Here is a 26,378-nt window from a genome sequence, read left to right as displayed (position 1 = left end):
GGCGGCTGCGGCGCAGATGGCAGCAACACAGATGGCGGCGGCGGCGAAGCGGCGGCGGGGGGGGCCACGCAAACTTCAGCAGCGGCAGCTCAAGCGAGGGCCAGCAACTGAGGAAGGGCAGAGGTAGGGTTGAGGACTGGCGCCGAGAAGGGAGGGGCAGGTTTGGGAGGAATTCCTGGATGGCATTTCTCCTTCCAGTGGCGCCACTTTGGGCTTTGGTGCGAGCGGGCGGGGGTAGAGCCCACACTTGTCCTTGCGCGATAAGGAGAGCCCGACCAGGTACCTGCTCTGAGCTGAGAGGGTGGAAGGGGAGGGAGGGCTGGGGGCGAGAGGGGGCTGGCGACGACCAGTCTCCCTGGCTACTCAGGGCCTAGGGAGGCGCGCGTTGCTAAAATGGAGATCCTGGGGGCTGGGGGAGGCTGTGGTGTCAGCGGGCGCGGTCGCTCCCCTGAGGGGCTGGCGGCTCTGGTGCAGCAGCCCTGGCGCCGGCTCCTCAGCGGCCCTCCGCCGCCGCCACCGCCAAGGCCATTCCTCCCAGGCAAAGGGAGATTTACCCAGGTGAGGAGGGACGGAGGGGGCCAGCTTGGGAGCGGGGAGTGAAGGAGCCGGCCCACTCCCGGCCACTGGCCTCTGGCTGCCTCTGCGTGCCCCGTCCAGATCCAGCCAGAGTCTCCTCTGCTGCCCCCGCCCCCAGCCCCACGCTGCAGTCCACAAGTCAGCCCGCTCCCCGCGCCCACCACGGCCTCTCTTGGGCCGCTGCCATCTCCGAAGCCTGTTCAAGGTAGCATGGTCTGGGGCCTGAGGTTGCGGTGTGCCCTTGGGGACGCCCGGAGCACTCCCCGGTCCCTGCTTCTGTCCCTGAAAAGGGTGGGTGGGTGGTCTCCGAGCCAAGTTTGCAGCACTGGATGCCTGGGAAATTGTGAGGGCTCACCAGTGCCTGCGTTTTGCTGTTTCTCCTATTTAACTGGATCCCTGTCTCTTCCCTCCCCTTTCCCCCACTCCTCACTCCTCAGAAGGCCAGAAAGACCAGGGAACCTGCTGCAGAGAAAAGCTTTTGGGGTTAGAGCATCTGCACCTTCAGAAGCTGTGCTGAAGCCTTGATAGGCAGCCTCTGCCATGTGAGGGATAGGCACCTCCACCAGGTACCTGAGGATCTGGGTTAGCTTTGGTGGGTGGACTTTTGTTGCTTAAGGTGTGGGAGAGGGTGGAGGGCTCACCTTGAGGTCCTCTTTCCAACTTGTTGAGGATGGCTTTATTGTATTTGCAGGTGGTTGATGTGTGGTTTTGGTTGTGTGTATTTCTTGTTCAGTGCAAAGGGGTCCTATTCACAGCATGACTTGAGGGAGTACATTTGTCCAAGTTTTTGTCTCATTTCTAACGGGCTGGATTGGTTTGACACTTGTGTCCATTGGGTTATTGGTATGGATGGGCTCAAAAAGAGAGGAAGCAGGGATTTTTCTGTGGATTGGAGGAGTTTAGACGTTTTCTTTTGACCATGTGTAGAGTGGTTTTAATTTGCCTGTCCTGAATTACATTTTCTTCTCCTGAGCGATTTGGTGGTGGAGGTACAGTTATGCTGGTTGTTGTGCTTTTCCTGTTTTGAGTGGCAAATGTGTGTTCCTTTCTTGTGTTTTAAGAAAAACGTTGGGGTTGGATAAAGAAAGTGTAATTTTTTGGAAAGCTGAACTGTCAGTTTGTGTTTGTTTGTTTTCTGATGATCACTGCAGTGGGGTGATGGGTGTCTTTCTAGACAGCGTTAAGGTACACATTTGTCTTTTTGGGCAGCACACAATCTCCTCTCTCTTGTGGCAAGGGATAGTTAATTCTGTAGGTTATTACTGTAGGCTTTGCCATTTAGCTCATTGGGTTGGGGATAATGTAAAGTTGAGACCTTTGTGTAGAGGCTAGTCTGCTTTTCCTTAGTTGCCTGCCATTTTCTGAGGCCAGGCCAGCTAACTTGTCAGTATATGCTGTCAGTTGCTGGGACTGGAGGTTTCAGTGAAATAGGTTCATCCTGTGCTTCAGTCAATGCTGAAGAAATTCCAAGATGAATAAAAACAATTTTGGTAGGGACGCCTGGGTGGCACAGTGGGTTAAGCCACTGCTTTCGGCTCAGGTCATGATCCTGGGGTCCTGGGATGGAGTGCCCCATCGGGCTCCTGGCTCGGCGGGGAGCCTGCCTCTCTCTCCACCTCTGCCTGCCTCTCTGCCTGCTTGTGTGCTTTTTCTCTCTCTTTATGACCAAAAAATCCAAAACCAAAACCAAAAACAAAACTATTTTGGTGAATGGCAGCTGGGTGAGGAAGTTGTCAACACTAACTCAGTTCGTTAGAACTTCAGGTAATAGTGGATCCCTGGATGTCTCCTCTGTAGTCTGAACTGAAACATGCTGTATTCTTTGGCTCTCAGTTTCTCTATGGCTCTGTCCCCTGGGCCCCTTTGGTTGTGTTGTCTTCCTCCCCATGGGGAAGTTCTCTTCTTCTTTTTAAGGGAAGGGGTTTTTTGTTTGTTTGTTTTTAAGGCCTATTTATTATCTTAAATATGCTTGTTTCCTTGAGAGAGTCTCTGTGGGGGCAGGGGAGGGCAGAGAGAGACAGAGAGAGAAATGTCAAGTACACTCTGCACTGAGCCAGGAGCCAGACTGAGGGCTCCATCCCAGGACCCTGAGATCATGACCTGAGCCAGAGTCAGGAGTTGGATGCTTAGCCCATGGAGCCACCCAGGCACCCCTTTAAGTCAACTTTTTGAACCTCAGCATATATACAGAGAAGTGCACAGATCATAAGCCAAAAGCTTGAGGAACCTCCACAAGGGGAACACACGATGCGACTTTACACCCCCAGGATCCCAGAGTCTGTGATAACCCTCTTGAGGGTCACTTCTGCCACGGTTCTTGACTGCCGTTGCTGGGGAGCTGTTGTGCATGTTCCTGAATTTGGTGTACGTGGAGTCATCCAGTTGGATGCACTCCTGGGCCTGCCTTACGGAGAGTCATCCGTGTTTGAGTGTGTGGTGGTGAGTTGACCAGTGCTGCTGTTTCATCCTCAGACTATTTTAGAGCTCCACTCTGCTTGTAGACCCTTAGACATTCTAGAAATAGGATAGCTCCTTGGTGCCTTTTAATTACCTGCATTAAAACAGGTAATTTTTTAATGAACAAAAGGTGTTCATTTGAACACAGGTGTCTTCTTTCAGCTGTAGTGTAAGGATCAAGCCTGGTGTGTGGAACTTTTCTACAGCCCATAAACAGAGAAAGCTTTTGCCTCCTCAGTTGTAGAGTTCTATCAGTCACTGCTCTTTCAAGTCATTGGTGAAGTGGATAGAAAATGCCTGCTTTCAGGGAACCGAACGGATGTTGAAAAGGTGAGACAAAAAAGGTCTTCAGTGGTGGGAGGCGCACCCTTGGAATAAGTGAGTCCATGGGAGACATAGTTGGTCTGTGTGGGTACATGGGGAAAGGCTTTACTGAATCTGGGATTTATGATTCTTGGAGGTCATTTGTTGGGCAGGCCAATACACGTTAGTTTTTTGTTCCCTCCTCCATCCTTTTTCAGCTCTTCCTTCACTTCAGAGGTCATCCACACCTTTCCACTTCTTCCCACAGGCTGGTAACTCCCATTTACTGTATAATAACCATCACCAGCCTTATGCGTCCGGGCCCGAGGCAGGCAAATCCAACTCTCTCTGCTTGGTCCACTGGCAGTTTTCATGCCTTTTCTTTTCTTTCTTTCTTTCGTTTTTTTTTTTTTTTTTTTAAGATTTTGTTCATTTATTTGACAGAGATCACATGTAGACAGAGAGGCAGGCAGAGAGAGAGAGAGAGAGAGAGAGAGAGGCAGGCTCCCCGCTGAGCAGAGAGCCTGATGTGGGGCTAGATTCCAGGACCCTGGGATCATGCCCTGCACCCAAGGCAGAGGCTTTAACCCACTGAGCCACCCAGGTGCCCCTCTCGTTGCCTTTGAAATAAAGTCCAAATGCCAAGCATCACGAGGGGCTCCTGATTCAGTTCTTTTGTGTTCCTTTAGGATTTCTGCAAGCAGACTGCCACCAATCCCCATCTGCCCTCCACATATAGGGGTCTGTGTTTCCTGCCAACTGCTTTTGTCTTGGGCTTGGACCATGGGACCTCATTTCCATACCTTCACACCTTCTCTTCCTCTGGATTTTCTCTGAAATGCTTTACCTTGCTTCTGTGTCCTGCCTCACTACCATTTGGACTCCTAAATGTCTCGGGAAGCCTTTTCATCAATCCAGTCAGGTGTAGCTCATCTTTGTAACACTCGAGTTGTATTTTTATTGGCTTACCTCACCCTCCAAATCATGTACAATTCGTTTAACACTTGAACAGAAGTTTTATTGGATCACCTATTACATTTTACCATTTTTGAGGGTAGGACCTTTTGAAAACAAAACAAAACAGAACAGAACAAAGAAACCTAATGATTTTGAGGGGGGTGGGGACAGAGGGAGAGAGAAAGTTTTAAGCAGTCTTCATGCAGACTCTGAGCCCCACATGGGGCTCCGTCTGATGACCCTGAGATCCTGAGCGTCTGACCCTTAACTGATTTGAGTCCTGTCAAAGAAGAATTGTCAGTAAAGACGCTGCAAGAAACCTGCAGTGTTAGTCAGAAATCAGGAATAGTGGAAATCATAAGGTAAACAAGGGAAATTTTAATTTTTCAACAGGATTAGATAATGCTCTCTTTTCCCTCCCTTTCTCAGTTTAGAAAAACTATTTAAGTGATCCTTTGGTTGAGAAAAGAAACTGGTAGAAGGGATACGTTAAAAATAATCTTACTTAAATCTTCATATTAAGAGCATTCGCAGTACATTTTAAGATGAAGTTACTTTTGCGGGGGACAGGAAATTAAAGGGGATGTAGGCTGCCAGTATTATCAGCCTGTATTGGATCTTCAAATCTGTCGAGTACTTGGTGGTTAGTCAGGGAGAAAACAAAAGAAAACCAAACATAAACCTGATGACTGCTTTCTGAGAAGAGATGAGATTTCCTATGTACGGTAGAAGGTTTATACACTGTTCATTCTTTTCTAGAAGTAAAAGTTGTCGAATATCATAAGTCTGCCAGAATATTCGAGGTTTCAAGAAATAAAAATTCAGCTTAAAACGACCTTCAGTCAAAACCAAACCGTTCTGTGGTCTTGGGGTGCCTGGGTGGCTCAGTTGGTTAAGCATCTGCCTTTGGCTCACGACAGGATCCTGAGGTCCTGGGATTGAGCCCCACATCGGGCTCCCTGCTCAGAAGGTCTTACTTGGAGGGAAATGGGGCACTTACCCAGGTGGATAGGAGGTAGCTACCGTAGTAACACCTGCTTGTAACCAGGTTAATACCCATGTGTTCACTTCGAATTTCAAACTTTAATAAGCATGAAGGTTGGAACTCGGTTTATCTGGTACTACCAAAGCCTCTTTTGAATTTTTATCCCGTGAAGGAGAGAGATTATCAGCACATTGGTCAAATTTAAAAAATAAGTGATGTATTTGTAGGGTATGTTCCTGTATCATTCCATATATTCCTGATTCTCCTTTCTTTTGGTTGTGAAGGTGGTAAGGTGGTAATACATGCTTGGATGGAATTAGGGGACAAAACAACATGAAGGTCACTTTTATGCTGCCCATGCAGAATTACTTTTATTTGACCAATTTATTTGTTTATTCCCTGGACCACAAATATTTGCATAATTATAGTTTTCCTGCTGCTGTTTAATATGCTAGTTCATTGAATTTTGAACGTGCTATAGGTTGTAGTTCCATGTAGAAATGTGGGTATCAGGCAGTGTATGATACAAAACTAATTGAGTCTCTGGTTTGAAAGACATCAGTTCTGACCTGTTGGTTCTCTGTGGTTCATTTTGGGTTTTTCTTCTCTAAGGAAATTTTTTTGTGATCACTTCATAGTTTTAGGGATTCCTTTTTGTAGGAAATAAAGCTAACATCCAGTTTCCAGTTTTCTTTTTGTTTTGTTTTGTTTTGCTTTGGGGGAGAATGAAAATATGTCTCTGGATTCTTAGGATCTGTGGCATGATTAACTTTGCTGAAGTCTTTCATGAAAAGAAAAAGTATGGAAGACAATCCAGATTTAATGTTTTTCTACTAAATTTGTTTAACATTGTGGAGCTCCAACGTTCCTATGTATCGGAATCCCCTGGAATGCTTGTTGAAACACATTGCTTGATTTCCGGCTCTACCCACCACCTTCTGGGTTTTTTTATGAAGTAGGTCTGGGGTAGGGCCTGTGAATTTGCATTTATTTCTTAGAAGTTACTAGGTGATGTTAGTGCTGCTAGTGCTGGTCTAGAGAGCGCTATTGGGAACTATTGGTTAGATGACCTTAAATGCGAAAGAGAGGCCAGCCATGTTTCTTAATGAAACTGGAGATAGTTTTATTGTTACAGAAAATTGACATCTTGGTATTTCACAGGGAATTTAAGAGAAGTGATATGCATTCACGTTTTAGTTAATTAATTAATTAATTAAAATGATTTTATTTGTCGGGGGAGGTGGGGGAGAATGAGGAAGCACAAGCAAGGAGAGAGGCAGGCAGGCAGAGGCAGAATCAGGCTCCCTGCTAAGTGGGAAGCTCCATGCGGGACTTGATCCCAGGACCCTGGGATCATGACGGGAGCTGAAGTCAGTTGCTTAAGTGCCTGAACCACCAAGGCTTCGCTGCATTCATTTTTTTTTTCACTTAGAGCTGGAATTAGATGCAGTTTCTTAATGAAGACATTGTGTGTAGTAGAAGAGCACTTATCAATTGGGGAACCATATCCACTAAATTTTTATCGTCCACATTGAAAAGTCAGATATTGTCTTGGGCTACTAATATGTGTTGGATTTCAGATACATGTAGTTTTAAAGGATGTTTCTTTTTAACATATGTTTGAGCCAAGTTTGTTAGTCAGTAAACTAACCTTTCAAAAGAATATTGGCCAAAGAATATGAATAGGTAGTTAAAGAATGACAAATTAAGTCCAGCAACATGAGAAATATATAACTTCTATTACTTCAATACAAAACAATCTTTTTGGGAAGTCAAATTTTAAAGACTACAAAATTGTTAGTGCATCTAGTAAGAAGTGGACATTGTAACAGCCTTGGTGGCTAAGATAAGCTGCTTTACATTTTCTGAAGGCCAGTTGGTAGCAATTCCTTTAAAAATATTTGTAGCTTGTGACCCATCATTTGCACTAGGAATTAGTGTTCTCTGCATATATATTTTCTGTGTAAATTTATTTGTTACATCATTGTTACAACAAAAAATAGCTTCCTGGCCAATATACTCATTAAATGTTGGTAGTTTGCTTCATGAGGGGCAGGTCTTTTGCTAAGACAACAAGGGTCTGTGGCCCAAAAAGTAGAGTTTGATAGTAATTCTTGCTGCAAGTTAAAAACAACCAAACAAAACAGTCTACATAGAGGTCAGGGAATTGATACAAAACTGTGTAATAGTTACAAATATTTTGCAGGTCTTAAAAATGTCAGCTTTACTTTTTGTATGGTAAAACTGGAAATAACCCAAATGTCCTTCTGTAGAGGAGTGGCACATCCATACCAGATGGAATACTTCTCAGCAATTAAGAAGGAACAAACTCTGGATGCATGCAACAACTAGTGTGGATTTCAAGGGCATGATGCTGAATGAAAAAAAAAAGCAGTCTGTACAGGTCACACACTGTAGGCAGCCATTCACGTTTTTGTTATCACAAAGTTAGATTAGCAGTCACCAAAGGGTTAGGGCTGGTGAGGTTGGGGGTGGGGTGGGTGGTTGTGACTGGAAAGGGTTACCAAGAGGGAACGTTTTTGTGTTGATGAAATCTGATCTTGATTGTGGTGGTTGTTACCTGAATCTACACTTGTGATAAGGTGACCTAAAATGGTACACATGTGTTCCAATGTCAGTTTCCTGGTTTTCATGTACTGTAATCCAGAGGATGCAACCCTGTCTGGGAAATGGGGTGCAAATTATATGGGACTTGATACTGTTTTTTGCAACACCCTGTGGTTCTGTAGTTATTTCAAATTAAAATGTGAAGTTTTATAAAGAATATATAATAAAAGGAAGTGTTCCTAGGGAAGTGGGCGGTAAGGATCCCATGTGTTGGAATGTCATATATAGACCATGATGGGTTTCAGTCTTTACTGTTTCACATCAGTGTCTTCTCCAAATGACATAAAGCTATGAAATTGGGTAATTTCCCCTTGCCAAACATTTCCCATGGGTTAAAAATTGCAGGGCAGCCACACAACATTTAGAGTATAGGATGGCACAATATCCTAGTCCATTCACCGGGCACCCATCTGTAGCCGAGGATGCAATGGGGAAGAAGAGGGGTGCTGGAACCCCTCCAGGGCCTTTTATGGCAGGAATGCCTTCCCGAGAAGGTAGAATGGTGATCAATAGCGAGGTCTTGAGGGACACCTTCTTGAGGGTGGCTTTTGACATATGGGCAGCTCTGACATATCCTGTGTGGGACACCACCCAGGCATCAGGGGGGATTTGGTAATGGACCTTCGTTTCTTTTCTGGGAGCATGGCCTTAGTAGGCTTCTTCAGTCCCAAGGACTCTACCATGGGATGCTTTTGAACGCACTGGAAATAATTTGGATTGCAAAACTTAGGAGAGGACTGAGCTCCTGTAACACTGCATGGCCTCAGTGGGATCTATCAGTTAGATCTCCTGTGCAGGAAAAGGGGTGAATGAGCCTAGGGTGCCTTCATTGTTCATGCCTAGGCCATCATCGCTCTACACTAGGACCCCGACCTAAGGGCGTTTTGCAGAATGTGTTTGCCTGAACGAGTGAGCTAGTCAACTCCCTCCTGACATATTGGGTGATAATTACGTCAATAAGCCTTCTAGTAAACCCAGGTTGCTAGGCCACAACTAGGAAAGGGGACTCTGACTTTCCCTCTCTCTGTTTCTCCTCATAGATGGGGGGGGGGCTTCTCCTTTACTCATTTCTGTGTTAATGGCTATAACTGGAGGCAACTGGGGTTAGTCTAACTCGAGATGGAGACTTTGAGGAATATTCCCAGGCAGCTGCCCAAACTCCCTTTGTTTCAGGGAAATTCCCTTTCTTCTTTGGCCTGACATGGACTACTTAACCCCTCCTTCCTGGCGGGAAAACATGGCTTTTGCTCCTCTGTTCGAGCTGTCCTTTTAACCATTGCTGGTTCTCTAAGGTTTGCTCTTCCAGACTAAGGAAACTTTATTCTTAAGAGGTCTGTGATTTAGAGCTATGTAAAAATATTTATTTTTAAATAAAGCCTTCAACTTTTCTATGTGAACCCTCTAAAACTCAAAAGGTCTCAGGAAGTATTTTCCTCCATCGCAATCAGTCTTTTTAATAAGTTCAATAAGAATCTGTTCTCCTTGTAACAGAACACCATGGGAAACATGGGATATTTTGCCAAGGCTTTGACTGGAATGCCCTATTTGAGAAAGACAAAAAGAACAACCCAGATATGACCAGACAGCTTTAAGGAACTAAGGTTGCCTTTTTGAAACCTGGAGCCATAAAGCCCCTTGAAACTGTTGGCCCAATACCTGGCTTACAGTGTTCCCAGCAGCCTCACCAGGTGAGTAAAGAATGTCACTTTCTGGCAGGTGCTGGAACCTCGGGATACCCTGGGGGGACCTCAAGAAGAGGAATTCACCCAAATCCACAGGTATTGCAGGCATGTCTGATGGCAAGTACATGGCTTGGCTTCTGGCCTGGAGAGGCTATAAAAAGTTCAACCTAGAAATTCCTTACAAGAAGTTCCAGTAAAGCAGATTCTAAAAGATCTATATGATCGCTCACTGTTCTTGCTGAGCTTATGTAAATAATTAGGCCACATCTGTTAAAACTGGACTTGTTTTTCAAATAAACTAGTCCTGATTTGCCTATCTCTGGAAATGAGGGTTATTTTAGAGAGAAATTTACGTTTTAATAACACACCTTTATGAAGGTTACATTCTAGATTGAATTGTCTTTAAATGTTTGTTTACCTAAGCTAGAGAATTTGAGGTGCACTTCAGAAAAGTTGCACAATAGCTCATTCCGAGGATCTCTTTGCATTTTTATTCTGTGGGGATAATAACAAGAGCCCATGGCACTTGGTTAAACCACTGGAAAATAAAATTGATTCCCAAACAGTTGTATAACTTAACTATCACCTTGACCATTGTACTTCTCTATAGAGCATAACTGTTCAGATGTTACTGATCTTGCTTACTGTATTTGGCCAGATTTAAGATGCCCCTGTTTAAAATACAAATGATAGTTGGTTTACTGATGCCATTAGTTTTCATGAAAAGAGTAAGAAAATCTAGGTGTGCCATAGTGCCCATTAGCACTTTGTAATTGCCAAAGCCTTAAAAAGTTAAATATATCCTGCATTTAGCCTGGCATCCAAAATCTTCTGGAAAGGTAGAAAAAACTAATCCTACTTTACAATGTCATATTACTAAGCTTAGTCTATAAACCCAGGAAAATTAAATTACTCTCCTACCAATAGGACTTCTCACGATGAGAACTGCTCCAAAATAACCTGTAGGACTCAGCCCTTTTGACTTACTACATAATAATATTATATAATAATTATTATAATTATTATATAGGAATGAGTTATTATATATATATGTATATAAAATATCTCTTTCCATAGATCTGTTATTAGATGAAGATTATAATGCCTTATTAAATACTCACTAGAGGCTGGTTTAACTTATAAGATACTAATCATGTACTCCCCAAACCTGATTTAATTATAGTTGAAAACCCAGCCCATGTAAATCTCAGAGACATGGTTTATTTAAAAAACAAAACTGGAAGACACATACAACAGAAAGCCTACATCCAAACTGGAAAGGTCCATATCGGGTCATACTATGTATCCCCACTGCAGGAAAGCTAGAAAGATACTCTTCATGGGTGCGTATATCTAGAGTAAAACCCTAACCTCCTTCACAGAAACCGAGTGAGCAAAGGAATGTGCCTTCTTACTCCTCTGAGCCCATAGAAGACCTCAAACTTCTCTTCAAACCAAAATGAAGGTTGTAATTCTCTTTATCTTCCTTTCACCTATATCTTAACTGACCGTTCCTTTCTACAGTGGGCACAGCAGTATACTGAACTACATAATCAGTTTGTTGGATATGTGGAATTTTGCCTATGTCAAGTACATCCAGGTTACCCTGGTGTGTTTTGCCTTTACAGGGCACTGATTGGCATTCTCTGCAGGATTATATTTCAGATGTACTATATGGAGAAATTATGTATCAGGATAACTCTATCACTAATCCAGATGTTTCTTCCTGGCCCATCCTCAGCGAAACATAGAGTTCACCAGGACTCCATGACCAAACTTTTTCATACTCTCAAGCTATTAATGTCTTACCTGACCTTATAAGCCTACAAATTAATACCCAACAACTAGGGCCTAAGCCTAAGATACAAAACCCTCCTCGTTGCTATATCAAGGATGGCATATATCAAATTTGGGATACATATTTGTGGGTCCTACCCACCATTGGACAGCTCAGTCAAAAGGCAGTTTTATGTCAGGAACAAAGAAATCATACATATGATACATGGGCAAAATGCACACGACATCTAGGACGGCTATCATTAGAAATATGTTCTGAAATAATAGTACTCCAGGCTACTGACTGGTTTGCTACTGATTGGGTAAGGTGTCCTGGCATTAGATGGACAGCTCCAGACGGAACCCACTGGATATGTGGAACTAACCTGTGGCCCTGGCTTCCTCCAGGGTGGATAGGTTGCTGCACCTTAGGATTTGCCTGGATTCATGGGCGCGATACTAAAATCATCACTACTCCAGCTAATCTCCCAGTTTAAAGCAAAGATGGACACGATCTGTTTTTAAGTGCTATGATCACTTCACATTCATTTTTGCTCCATCTGTGGGACAAGAGGATGTCATCTGGCATGTAGAAGCCCTTATATACTGCAAAGGCACTCAGTGATTCACTAAATAGCATCTCCTTACTTAATATTGAAGTCTCACAGATGCGCAAGGCAGTCCTACCAAATAAGATGGCCTTAGATGTCCTGACAGCAGCATAGGGTGACACATGTGCAATTATCAAAGCAGAATGTTGTGTGTACATCCCAGAATATCACAGAAATGTCACAGGACTAATAAAAGATAATATTACCCAGATTGAGACTCTTCAGGATCTCTCTCTCTCTCTCTCTCTCTCTCTCTCTCTCTCAGTGATTGGTTAAGTTCCTGGTTTAAAGGAGGACTGTGGCCAACAATTAAATATCTCCTTTTTGGCGTTCTCAACCTTATGGCCTTGATAATCTTAATGTGTTGCCTTGTTCAGTGTTTCTCTGCTTGGTGCCGAGCTCCATTGCTGCAATGACTTCATGACGACAGATGATACTTACCACACACAGAGACACTTCCTCACTGTCAGTGCTGGATTCAGCTGCCTCCCTCTTTTGTAACTTCCTTACACATTCCTCAGCTGATCAATGTTGACCCGAGTAGGTAGGGACCACTCTACTCCCCTATTCAGCAGGAAGAAGTTACAGAAGATGAGACCTTCCATCTTCAACTAACGTAAAGATTTAAGGGTCAACATAGTTCAGGGGGGGGATGATGTGGGAAACAGAGGCAGAAGAAAAATTATTAAATTTTCTTACCTACTGACAAGCCCTTAGAACAGGCAGAGTGACCCTCCTCTAGGGACTCAACTACCCCCCCACCTTAAGGCTTTGCTAAGGGCAAAGGGCAATCCTAGCCTGCCTGACCTCTACCCCCAACCAGGATCCTATAAATCTACTTTAACAATTCCTTTGGAAACTTTATATCTAAACCTCCAAGATAGTGTTGACAAACATTCCCAAGCATATGGCCCACTGGTAGACATCGAAAGGGTCTCACATAAAGGTTTAATTACTGGTAATGAATAACCTTTTCCCCAAAACAATAGCTAGCCCCTCAGGTCCTAGAAACTTGCTTCCATAATTCCTTAGAGACTGACACCATCCCTAACTTATTCCCTCCCCAACTTATAAGTACATAATAGACCACTCCTGATAACCCCAGGGCCTCTCTTCTTATCTACCAAGCCTGTAAATGTACAAAGAACGCCTCAGCATTCTTGATGAAGAACTCATTTCTGATTTTGGTGAATCTTAGCAGCATGAAATTCTGCAATTAGAGTGTTTTTTTTTTCTTTATTGAACATTTGTGAGGATTGTGGAATGTGGCTGTCCAGACTAAGTGAAATTTGGTATAATGATGTTTCATAGATTTTTTGTTTTTTTTTTCTCAGTACTTTAGGGTGTCGTAAAAGTTTCAGTATACAGTTTCTGTTTATTGCCATTACTTTGTGGATAAAAGCTTAAAAAATATCACATTGAAGGATATTATGTATGTGTAGACACATATGCAGGTTGGGATTTTAAACGCTGGGTTGCAGTTAATTGAAGTTCAATGAAATTCATGGAACTGGATGATTTCTTGGTTCTGCCAGTTATGCTGTGATTTATGTCAGTTTTGGCAGTTTCTAATGCAATAATGAAATATCTTGATGCCAAATTACTTGTCTAAAGTTTATTGAAAATAATTTATTGGTAATGTCTCACTCCTCCACCCCCAGGATATGTCAGTAGCTATTTATACATTTCCAAATCTCTGAATAGTAAGGTTTTCTCTGTTAAAACTTGTTGGCAAGAGTATGTGTAGTTGGAGATGCCGGGTGGGTCAGTCAGTTTAAGCGGATGCCTTTTGCTCAGGTCATGATCCCAGGGTGCTAGGATTAATTCCCTCATCGGGCTACTTTTTAGGCGGGGAGCCTTCTTCTCTCTCTCTCTCCTTTGCCTGCCACCCTGCCTGCTTATGCCCTCTCTGTCTCAAATAAATAAAATCTTTTTAAAAAAAAGTATGTACAGTGGAAATTTCCTTAGTTTAAGTTATAATTAAGCTTTATATTTTGAAATCCTTCACTAATAATCCTTCATTTATGGACTTAAATATATTTGCCCTTCTCTTTCCCAGTCTAAGAACTTAAACTCATCACAGACTGACCAGATGACTAGATGCAGTAATCCTCCTATTTACAGATCTTTAAGATAAGAGTTTTCTGTCAAAACACCTGGTGTGGAAGGTGTATTCCCTACAGACTTCCTGTACTACAGCCCGAGGGGTCGTCATAGTCTTTGCTGTTTAATTAAGAGAAAGACTCAGGGCTTCGCTTTTTTCTTTTATCGTTCATTCTTTTTTTTTTTTTTTTTATTTTGTTTTTGGAAAGTGTATTACTGAAATAGTTAATACTTTGTGATGCCCCAAGGTAACGTTTGGTTCTGTTAAAACAGGTGAACATTTGCACTTTTTCATGCTTAGTGTTTATTGAATGGCCATTATTTTTTTTAACTATTTTATTTATTTATTTGACAGACAGAGATTACAAGTAGGCAGAGAGGCAGGCAGAGAGAGAGAGAAGAGTTAGCAGGCTCCCTGCAGAGCAGAGAGCTCCATGCGGGGCTCGATCCCAGGTCCCTGGGATCACGACCTGAGCCAAAGGCAGAGGCTTTAACCCACTGAGCCACGCAGGCACCCCTTGAATGGCCATTATTGAGGGAGTAATCAGAACAACAGATGGAGAAGGAGCTTCACTGGGTAACAGGAAGAAGAGTGGGACACCTTATCAAGTCTTCATCTGTAACGTACACTCACCCTAATACGAATGCTGATAAAGGCCACCACTTAACCTGCATTTAATAAATGGGCAGTATATTAAGCCTATTTCATGGATTGTCTCATTTAATCCTTTTAAGGGTATGATACTTCGCTCCATTTTGCAGATAACAAAATGAGCCTTAGAGTTTACATTTCCAGCTGGGTTTATATTGTACTATTGCACTTGATTCAGATCTTTTCCTACTTCACGTTCATATTGTTTTTAATAAATTTTTTTTCTGAAAACGGTATTGCCATCACTACAGCCACCAGTCTGTACGCATCATTAGACACCCACTGTAGCGGTCAGATGCCAAATTCTGTTGTTTTATTCTTCCTAAGGTCACTACCACCTTCATTTAAGTCCTCATTCTTTAATTTTTCAGTTCAGTGTGAACTTCATTAATTGCAAATCTCTACAGTACAGACCTACACCTGGACTCTTGGAGTAGCTTTGTTCAGCCAGGTGTCCAGTGATCTCTCTAGGAAACATAGAGCTCAAGTAGCTTGTCTGCCTAGAATTCTTGGTTGCTGCCTGATGGCTGCCTGATTGCCTGAGGAGGTATTGCCTTTTTTCCTTGAACGACCTGGGAGGCCTGGTCACGGTCTGGCTCTGTCCTACCTACCAGCTCATCTTTGCCACTTCTTCCCATACATCTTTGGGTTAAGCTTGTGTTCCTCAGCATGTTCTCTCATGTCCCTGTGTTTCCTGAAGACTTTCCACCTCTTAGTTTTACCGGTAAAAGCCACTTTTAGATGTAAGACCCAGCTCATGTAAACTCTTTTGGGAAACCTCTTGATTCCTTTTTTTCTGTGGTCACTGAAGAAGTATGTGTATTTTATTTTATGGTGGAATTTACTTTTTACATTTTTGCCCCAGATTTAAATTGGAAGCCCACATGGCCAAGGATAGTGCCTCTGACAACTATTAAATCTTCAGAGGCAAGGTCCTAATGTGCTACAGCATTTGTACTCTTAGGTATAATTTTAAAGTGTAATCCATTCTCCCAATCTCTAGTTTTAAAATGTTTCCTTTTAAAAATAATGTCCTATATTGGTCAGTTTTTTCTGCAAATAGGGCATGTCTATTAAAAATTTTAAAAGGCACTGGTGGGGGGGCACCTGGCTGGCTCAGTGGGTTGAACCGCTGCCTTCAGTTCAGGTCATGATCTCAGGGTACTGGGCTCGAGTTCCGCATCAGGCTCTCTGCTCAGCAGGAAGCCTGCTTCCCTCTCTTTCTCTCTCTCTCTGCCTGCCTCTCTGCCTACTCTGTCTGTCAAATGAATGAATAAAATCTTAAAAAAAAATTCTTAAAAAAAAAAAGCACTTGGGGGGCACCTGGGTGGCTCAGTGGGTTCAGCCTCTGCCTTCAGCTCAGGTCATGATCTCAGGCTCCTGGGATCGATTCCCCACAGCAGGCCCCTGCTCCACGGGGAGCCTGCTTCCCCCCACCCCAGCCCTCTCTCTTTGCCTCTCTGCCTACTTGTGATCGTTGTCTATCAAATAAATAAATAATATCTTTTAAAAAAAAGCACTTGGCAAATGACTTAGATACACTGCCAATATTCGTTTACTTCCTCTCTTTAGTTTTTAATTTTACTCTTTGTATAGCCCCTCTTTAAAATTTTGTTTGTTTTTATTTAATTTCTTTTCAGTGTAACAGATTTCATTGTTTATGCACCACACCCAGTGCTCCATGCAATACCTGCCCTCCATAATACCCACCACCAGCCTCCCCCAACCTGCCACCGCCCCACCGACCCACCTGCCCTCCATAAACCCACCACCCCTCCCCCAACCTCCCACCGACCCACCCCTTCAAATTGTTTTTCAGAGTCTATAGTCTCTCATTGTTCATCTCCCCCTCCAATTTCCCTCAACTCCCTTCTCCTGTCCATCTCCCCATGTCCTCCATGTTACTTGTTATGCTCCACAAATAAGTGAATCCATATGATAATTGACTCTCTCTGCTTGACTTATTTCACTCAGCATAATCTCTTCGTTTTCATGTTGATACAAAAGTTGGGTATTCATCCTTTCTGATGGAGGTATAATACTCCGTAGTATGTATGGACCACATCTTCCTTATCCATTCATCCGTTGAAGGGCATCTTGGTTCTTTCCACAGTTTGGCGACCGACCGTGGCCATTGCTGCTATTAACATTGGGGTAGAGATGGCCCTTCTTTACACGACATCTGTGTCTTTGAAGTAAATACCCAGTAGTGCAATTGCAGGGCCACAGAGAAGCTCTATTTTTAATTTCTTGAGGAATCTCCACACTGTTCTCCAAATTGGTTGCACCAACTTGCATTCCGTCCAATAGTGTAAGAGGGTTCCCCTTTCTCCACATCCTCTCCAACTCATATTGTTTCCTGACTTGCTAATTTTGGCCATTGTAACTGGTGTAAGGTAGTATCTCAGTGTGGTTTTAATTGGAATCTCCCTGATGATGAACATTTTTTCATGTGTCTGATAGCCATTTGTATGTCTTCATTGGAGAAGTGTCTTTTCATGTGTTCTGCTGCCCCCATTTTTTTTTGACATGATTACCTGTGTGTATTGAGTTTGAGAAGTTCTTTTGTAGATCCTGGATATCAGCCTTTTTGTCTGTATATTCATTTGCAAATATCTTCTCCCATTCTGTGGGTTGCCTTTGTTTTGTTGACTATTTCCTTTCTTGTGCAGAAGTTTTTGATATTTGACAAGGATTTCTTACATGCAGATATGATTGTGTTTCTTTTTTTGTAAATATTGTAGTCTTTGCCTTTATAAAGAGACCATTTTGGGTTTTTTATGATTATTGATAGGATTTGTTTTAAAACTGTCTTGCTATTTGTTCTCTGTTTTTTTTTCCACCCATCCTCTTTCCCCTTTTCTTCTACTGTCTTTGGCTTAGTTGAATTGGTTTTTGTTTTTGTTTTTAAATCCAGTTTTTATCATTTCTTCTTAGCTATAACTCTCTGGTTTTAGTTGTTCGTTTAGTATACCTCTTTAGTATGTATCTAAGGCTATCTTCCAGATTTTTTCCCTATCCAGGTGACCCCTGACCAGCTTGGGGATTAGGGATGCCAGCCCCATATAGAGTTGAAATCCCAATATAACTTATGAGTCCCCCAGAACGTACATACTTCCAGCCTACTGTTTACAGGAACACTTACCAATAACATAAGCAGTCAGTTAACGTATTATGTATGCTGTCTATGTTTTACAGTGTATAATGTGGTGAATTAAGTTAGAGAAAAGAAAATACGAAGAAAATCATAAGGAAGAGAAATACTGTATGAAAAATACAGTATTTTTCATACCATGTATTTTTTGAAAAGAAATCCACTTGTAATTGAACCCACGTAGTTCAAACCATGTTGTTCAAGGTTCATCTGTAGTTGAAGAGTACAGGTATGTGGCCACTTTCCTGTAACTAGCCTTTCTGCGATAGTGCTGTTGTAATCCTCCGTAAAAAAAAAATTTATATAGTCACTTATCTTTTAAAGTGATTGCAAAATATAAAAGAAGAAATCTTTCCTATTTTCCCACATACGTACCAGTTCTGGTGCTCTCCATTCCTTTGTGTAGAGCCAGATTTCCATGGGGAATGTTTTCATTCTGCCTGAAGGACCTCCTCTAACATTCTTTTTTTTTTTTTTAAAGGTTTTATTTATTTATTTGACACAGAGATAGATCACAAGTTGGCAGAGAGGAAGGCAGAGAGAGAGGGGGAGGCAGGCTCCCTTCTGAGCAGAGAGCCTGATGCAGGACTCGATCACAGGACCCTGAGATCATGCCCTGAGCCGAAGTTAGGGGTTAACACTCTGAGCCACCCAGGTGCCCCTTCCTGTAACATTCTTATAGTTTGCGTCTGCCAGTGATTCATTCTTCTGTTTATTTCTCAGTTTTTATTTTGCTTTTCTTCTGATAACAGCTTTTTGAGCTTTAACGCATATATAGTACGGTTCATCTAGTTAAAGTGTGTGGTTCATTGGTCTTGAGTGTATTGGCAGAATTATGAACTGTGGCCTCATTTCATCACCCCCAAAAGGAATCCCCTGGTTTTTCCTTGTCACTGTTCAGGGTGCCCCCAGTCCCAGTGCACACAGCCATCCCCAGTGCTAGGGAACCCCTGATAAACCCTCTCTCTAAAGATTCAGGGTTCTGGGTATTCTGTATAAATGGAATCAGATGACATGTGGTCTCTTGTGACTGGGTCCTTTCACTATCATCATGTTTCTAAGGCTCACCTTGGAAACATGCATGTTGTAGCATGTATCAGTACCTACACCTGTTAATAGCCAGATGATATTCTGTTGTATAGGTAAACCACCTTTTGGCTATGAATGAATAATGCTGCCATGAACGTGAGTGTACACGTTTTTGTATGGATCCATGTTTTAATTTCTCTGGGATTTAGGCTTAGACTCGGAATCACTGGGACAAATGGTAACTCGTTAACCTTTTGAAGTATAGGCTGTTTTCCAATGTGGCTGCACCATTTCATATTGCCAACGGTGTATGAGGCTTCCAGTTTCTGTCCTTGTTTTGAAAGACGTTTTCAGTGGGTATAGAATTCTGGGTTCAGTTTATTTCTTTCAGTACCTTAAAGGTGGTGTTCCACTGTTTTCTGGGTTTCATTATTTCAGATGAGTAATCTGCTGCCATCTTCCACCCCCCCCCCCCTTTTTTCCTTGTCTACAAGGTGTGTCTTAGTCGCTTCTAAGATTTCTCTTTATCCCTGGCTTTTAGCAGTTTATGATGGTCCTTGGTGTTGTTTTCTACATGTTTCTTGTGCTTAGGGTTTGTTGAGCAGCACTGAGCTTTCTACTTAAAGCCTGTAGTCTGTTGGGAAATAAATAAGGAACATTTTTATAAAATGAACTAATGTTCAATCTACATACCTAATGACTATAGTTGCAGCTGGCCCAGAAGAGCTAGAATTCTTTGAATTGCCCTGGGTACTGTTTTTCCTCCATGGAAAAATTGCTTTAGAATGGACCTTAGAGATCATTTTATCCAGTCATTACATCCAGGAATCCAGTGAGCTTAAGTGACTGGCCCCAAGTCATGAAACAGGTTAGTAGTAATAGAACCTGGACTAGACTTCTCGACTAGTTTTGTCCTCTTCTGCCAAGTCGTATCACCTTTCTGACAGACCAAGCATTAGGAAGATGATAAGAGGCATTCCTCTGTACTCTGCAGTATGAGTGCTATTATGCCTTAGATTTTATGGTTTCTTTACATTGAAGATTCAGAACTGTGGTAGACACGTGTGTATTTCATAACGAAATAAGAACTGTTTCTTCTCAATTCCAGCTCTCATTTTTCTCTGTAGAAAGCACTTCCGTGAAATACTCCCCATTACAGTCTGAACTATCTTAGACTTCCAATACTTGGGTGCTGTCATAGGAAGCCCTGTGATTTGGTTTGCACAACAGGGAAATTTGATACAAGGGGATTCAGGGTGTGAATTAGCTTTCTCTTGATTTGTCTGTGGACCTAATGTCTCCCAGTGGGAGAGATGTATTAATGTGGGTGGTGATTTGTAGTTGTTGCCATCACATGCATAAAAGTCCCTAAGATTTCCTTTGTTTTTCGACTCCTTTCCTTTGATGATTCTTCTCGTATGATTTTCTTCATAGATGATTGTGGAGCTCCTGTAGTACTTTGGCAGAGGCGGAATGTTTACATGCTTTTATCCTTTTTGAAGTTTATGAGATTAGCTCTACAAAACATGCATTGGAAATACTAGATTGTCTCGTCATATGGAACATCTGGTTTTCTTGGAGTTGAAGTTTGATCAGTATGCTTATATGATGCTTTCAGAAGTACATTTAGAAGTACATGATGAGAGTATTTGTTAGAGAAGTTTGAATGGAGTTTGGAAAACTGAAATGTTAAAATATTTTAAAGAATATAATTAAGAAAAGGATGTTTTTTTAAAGGTTAGATATACATATACAGAATAGTCAGATTAATCCTTCTTGGTGTACAGGTCTGTGAATGTTCATGAACTTATTAACCCTGTAATTACAAGCAGTAATAATATTTGCATCATCCCCAAGAGAACCATTTTGTTTTTCATCATCAACAGTGTAGAGTTTGTTTGTGCATCCTCAGTATTTGACATTGCTGGTTCTTTGTCCTTTTGTAATACCAATATAATAGATTTAATGGTCTATCTTTGTAGTCTTAATTTGCATTGCCTTAATGACTAATGATAAGTGTCTTTTAATGCGAGGTTTTTTTTAAGATTCAATTTATTTAACAGAGATCACAAGTAGCCAGAGAGGCAGGCAGAGACAGAGAGGGGGAAACAGTCTCCCCACTGAGTGGAGATCCCTAGGTGGGGCTTGATCCCAGAACCCTAGAATCATGACCTGAGCCGAAGGCAGAGGCTTTAACCCACTGAGCCACCCAGGCACCCCATCCTTTCATGTGTTTTTATGCAAGTCACCCATCTATCTCTGGGGAAATGCCTTCAGATATATTTTTTTGCCCATTGCATTTATTACTCAGCTTTCATACAGGTTTTCATATATTCCAAATAACAGTTTATTAGATACATATTTTGCATATTTTCTCTCCTAGTCATTGGCTTTTCATTTCCTTCGTGGTGTCTTTCAGTGGGAGAGGGAATTTGAGGAAGGTGGTCAAAAGTCACAAATGCCAAGTTAGAAATAAGTACTAAGGATGAAATGTACAGCATCATGACCATGAGTCTGTTGTATTATGTATAGGAAAGTTGTTAAAGGAGTACATTCTGAGAGTTCTTACCCAAGGAGAACTTTTTTCCTTTTTATTGTATTTAGAGAAGATGATGGCTGTTCCAAACTTGTGGTAATCATTTTATGACATATGTAAATCAAATCTTCATGCTGTTCACCTTAAACTTTTATAGTGGTATGTGTCAATTATTTCTCAAACCTGGGGAAATGCCCTCTTTCAGAAAATGGAGATTTTTAATTTTTTGAAAGTCAATATATGTATTTTTTTCTTTTGCAGGTTATGCTTTTTATGTTTTGTTTTTTTGAAGATTTTGCTTATTTGACAGAGATCACAAGCAGGCTGGGAGGCAGGCAGAGAGAGGGGGGTGTGGGGAAGCAGGCTCCCTGCTAAGCAGAGAGCTCGATGTGGGGCTCCATCCCAGGACCCTGGGATGAGGACCTGAGCGGAGGGCAGAGGCTTTAGCTCACTGAGCCACCCAGGCGCCCCTGCTTTTTATGTTTTATCCAAGGAATCTTTGCATAGACATGGTCCTAAAGATTTTCCTTTATTTTTTCTCAGAAGTTTTATAATAACTTTAGTTTTACAATTAGGTATTTAATCCATTCTTATATATGGATAAGAATATGGATTGAGGTTCTTAATTTTTATGTATGGACATCCCACCTTTATCATTACCAGTTATTGAAGACTCTCTTTTCTCTAATGAGTTAAATTGGTATCTTTGTTCATAATCAAATGATCCTATGTATGCGTGTATATGTATCTGAACTTTGTGTTTTTGCCAATACCACACCATCTTTAATTACTATTAGCAGTCATCATAATTCATGAAATCCAGTAACATCAGTCCCTCAGCTGGGTACTACTTTTTCAGAATTTTAAAAAAATTACTTTCTTACTCATTTAGAGTCTGTGAGGTCCTCTTTTTTCATCCTCATTTCTGTGAAATTTGGTGAGATTGTGACTGGATTGCATTGACTCTGTAGCTAGCACTGTCCAGTAGCAATAAGAACTTCTTGTAATGAGGGGGATGTTTCCCATCTACACTGTCCAGTATGGCAGTGATGGACAACATGTGACTTGAGCACTTGAAAAGTGATTAGTGAAATTGAGGAAACGAATTTTAAATTTTATGTGATTTTAATTAAGTGCAAATGTAAATAGCCATGTATCTAGTGACTGCTGTGTTGTGTATCATAACTACAGGTCATTTTGAGGAAAATTGATTTTAACATTAATAAGTTTTCTCACCTACAAGCATGGTATAGCTCTTACTCAGTTAAGTCTCTGATTTCTCTCATCAGTGTTTCGTATATTGTAGCGTACAGATCTCCTACATATCTTTTTACATTTATCCCTGAATAGTTAATGTGTTTTTTATGCTATTAAGTTGTACTTTATGTTTTATTTCCAGTTGTTGGTAATATGTCAATAATATTGTATTTATTTTAGTATTTTCATGTTTCAGGTATGAAAGAACTTTGCACTCCTGGTATAAACTCAATTCTTTATTACATTTTACCCTTTTTATGTATTGCTGGATTCAATTTTCTAATTTCTTAAGGAGTTTTGGTTCCATATTCTAGCATGCATAAACAGAATTCCAATTTTTTTTAGAATACCAACAGTTTGGGGTTATCAGGTTTCAGGTGTAGAAAGAGATTGGCAAATGGGAGGGTGGTAAATTGTATTCGAATCTTTTACTGTACATTTTCCTTATCCAGAAGTATAAACTTCTTTTCGTATGTTTGTTAGCTGTTTGAAATTCTTCTGTTTGTTAACTGTGTTGGAATGTTAAGAAAGTATAATCTTCTGGACATTGTTCCCAGAGTTATAATTTGAACGTTGGTGTTCCTTTCATTTAGTGCCTTTATACACTTTTCTTATGTTTTCTGTCCTTTGTCTTGTTACCTGTAATTTCAGGGTGCAAAAGGACCAGAGTATGTGCCCGTCTTGATTTTCTTTCTTTTATAAGTTTCAGGTAATGTAAGGATGTTACAGTTTTCAGATGGCTCCTTTACTGTTGCTTGTTACTTTGAAATGGGAAGGAAAGCTTCTCCACCTTTACTCTCTGCCTTTCTTTGTCTGGCAGCATCCATTGCATGTGAAGACTTGCTGGGTGCCATCAGTAGGTCACCAGGTGGAAAGGGGATAGCTTTGCATGCTTTATGTGGAGTTAAGAGACAAATCGGGCTCCCAAAAGATTTCCACTAACCAGATATCCCATCAGATGGGAGTTGAAGGTGTCAAGGGGCTAAGAACCTAGTTTGGTGATTTGAACTGAGATGGTAAACTTGGAATTAATAATAAAGTGTATGCCTTTGTGTGTGTCCTACAATCTCGAAGGCATGGCTGCATCTGTACCATACCTTTCTTTCTTTTTTTTTTATTAATTTTTTATTTTTTATAAACATATATTTTTATCCCCAGGTGTACAGGTCTGTGAATCACCAGGTTTACACACTTCACATCACTCACCAAAGCACATACCCTCCCCAATGTCCATAATCCCACCCCCTTCTCCCAAACCCCGTCCCCCCAGCAACCCTCAGTTTGTTTTGTGAGATTAAGAGTCACTTAAGGTTTGTCTCCCTTCCAATCCCATCTTGTTTCATTTTTTCTTCTCCTACCCACTTAAGCCATACCTTTCTGATTGAAGAGATTGTTCCAGGGTTTTTGGTTAAAAATTTAAATCCACCTCTAGAGATTGTTTTTTGCAGCTCGATGTAGAAGTTTTCAGTGCTGAATTTCTTTCCTGTGTTTGTTCTCTGGTGTTTAAGAATCAGTAGGTAATGGTTTTTTGAAATCACTTTTCTTTGGTCTGCTGTGTGGAGAGTTTATACCCCATAAAAAAGATTCATATATTGCAAGACTTCAAACGTGATGCAGCCTCAGAATATGTGAGCTACTGGTATTCTTTAGAGGTAGCAGTGCAAATATACTATGTTGAAATTTTTTTAACTTTAAAAAAATTTTATCTTGAAATACTTGTAGATTTATATGCAGTTATAAGAAATACTAGAGACATCTCACATCTCCTATAACCTTTATCCTGTTTTTCCCAGTGATAATGTCTTGAATGACTGTAGGAAACTAACACATCCAGAAACTTGACACTGACACAATCCAGACTTTATTTAAATTCCCAAGTTTTACTTAGACCTATCTGTGACATTGTCAGGTAGAAGAAATGAGAAATAAAGAGAGTGTATGCATAATTAGTTGTAGGTACTGTTACCATACATGTAGTTTGGAATGCCACCATCACAGTGAAGATACAGAGGAAGTCCGTCATAAGAATCCCTACAGCCCAGTCCTCTGCTCCCAGCCTCTTCGGCAACCACTCATCTGGCCTCTCTCCAGTGATGTTGTCATTTCAAGAAGGTTTTGTAGATGGAATCCTATATATGTTACCCATTAAGAGTGGATTTTTTTCACTTAATTATAATTTATTTAAGTTGAATTCAAATTGTGTGTTTTACTAGTTATCCCTTTTTACTCTTCAGTTGGTATTCCATGCTGTGGACATACTGTGGCTATAATATCCACCCATTGTAGGGTATTTGAGTTGTTTTCAGTTTTGGGCTATGATCAGATAAAGCTGCTAGAAACACTTACGTAAAGGTTTTGGTGTGAAAATAGGTTTTTCTTTCTTTAGAATAAATGCCCAAGAGTATACTTACTGAGCAATGTATTGACTGTGTTTTCGCTTTTTTTTTTTTTGACCATGTAGATGAGAATGAAATACCTGCTGTTAGACATTGCTAAACAATACACCTTAAATGGAAAACTTTCATCTTAAGTTCCTTTTAATTCTATTACAGTTTGTGTTTGAAAATACAATCTTTTGCCTTTGGTAACTGTGAGAATTTGTTGAAAACTAAATTACCTTCTACTAAAAATTTTGGAGGGTTGGGTTTTCACTTATAACAGCATTTTTTTAATATTATTATACACAATTCACCTGTCAAACAATATAGCGAGTTTATACATGTGTCCATTAAACAGATATTTATGGAGAGAGGGAGAGAGAATCCTGAAGCAGACTTCCCACTCACGATGAAGTCCAATGCCGGGCTGGATCCCAGGACCCTGAGATCGGGACCTGAGCTGAAACCAAGAGCTGACCGCGCATACCATTTGGTTTAAATGGTAAAGATGTTTCTTAATTCCCAAGATACCCATTGAAGGGCAAAGGTCAAAATGCCCCCCCCCCTTGGAGCCCTGGGTACCTGGGTTCCCTGAGGCAGCGAGTCAGCAGCCTGCCTGCCTTCTTTCTCTGCATGGGCTGGCATGTCCAGAGTGCTTCCCAAGTAGGGTGTGGTGAGCATCTTTTCAGTTTTTGTTTCAACATCCAGTCTGTTGTGGATGATACTGTATAACATACAACAAAAAAGATTTCCTAGAAATAAAATGCAAGATAACCTGTAAAGTACAAGCTCAAATGATTTATTAGGAGAATCAATAGACACAGAACTCCTATATCACATTGCAGTACATTTCTAAATGCTGCTGAGGTTTTGTTCTTAAGATAGTTACACTTTAAGCAACAGGGCTATAGAACACAGATTTTATCTTCCTTTCCCCCTTTTATTCGCCATCCCCTTTACCCAAGCTCCTCACCCTGGAGCTGAATAAGTCCATTTTGGGGGCAATGTTTGCTCGTGCCTTCCTCTCCTGCAGTCAGTCTGTGAGGTCAGTTTATAAACATAGAGAGTTTTACCCACACAGGTTGGAGATGAAGGGAACATGGTAAGAAATACGTCTTTATTTTATTTCATTTTGCTTGGACATTTATCTGCCCCATATTCTGACTGCAAAATATTATAGCGTCTTGATCTCGCATGTTGATGTTGAGCTGAGTCCTCAGTAGTTTGCACCTGGGCACGAAAAGCATATTTCGAAGAGGAACATTAAGATCTGATGTTTTGATGTAAAACACTT

General features: G+C 41.3%; 1 long non-coding RNA gene across 1 annotated transcript; it reads left to right on the top strand.

Annotated features, from left to right (window-relative positions):
- Positions 1 to 291: 291 nt before the first annotated feature.
- Positions 292 to 25,484, top strand: LOC123390714. Its single transcript, XR_006605294.1, has 3 exons — positions 292 to 781; positions 1,014 to 1,142; positions 25,443 to 25,484. It is a non-coding gene; the product is annotated as an uncharacterized LOC123390714 (long non-coding RNA).
- Positions 25,485 to 26,378: the final 894 nt, after the last annotated feature.

This window comes from Mustela putorius, unplaced genomic scaffold (genome assembly GCF_011764305.1).
Source record: "Mustela putorius furo isolate JIRA1106 unplaced genomic scaffold, ASM1176430v1.1 tig00000139_pilon_pilon_pilon, whole genome shotgun sequence".
Classification (NCBI taxonomy): domain Eukaryota; kingdom Metazoa; phylum Chordata; class Mammalia; order Carnivora; family Mustelidae; genus Mustela; species Mustela putorius.
Note: the sequence above shows the minus strand (reverse complement) of the source record. Positions and strands in the feature narration are given on the sequence as shown.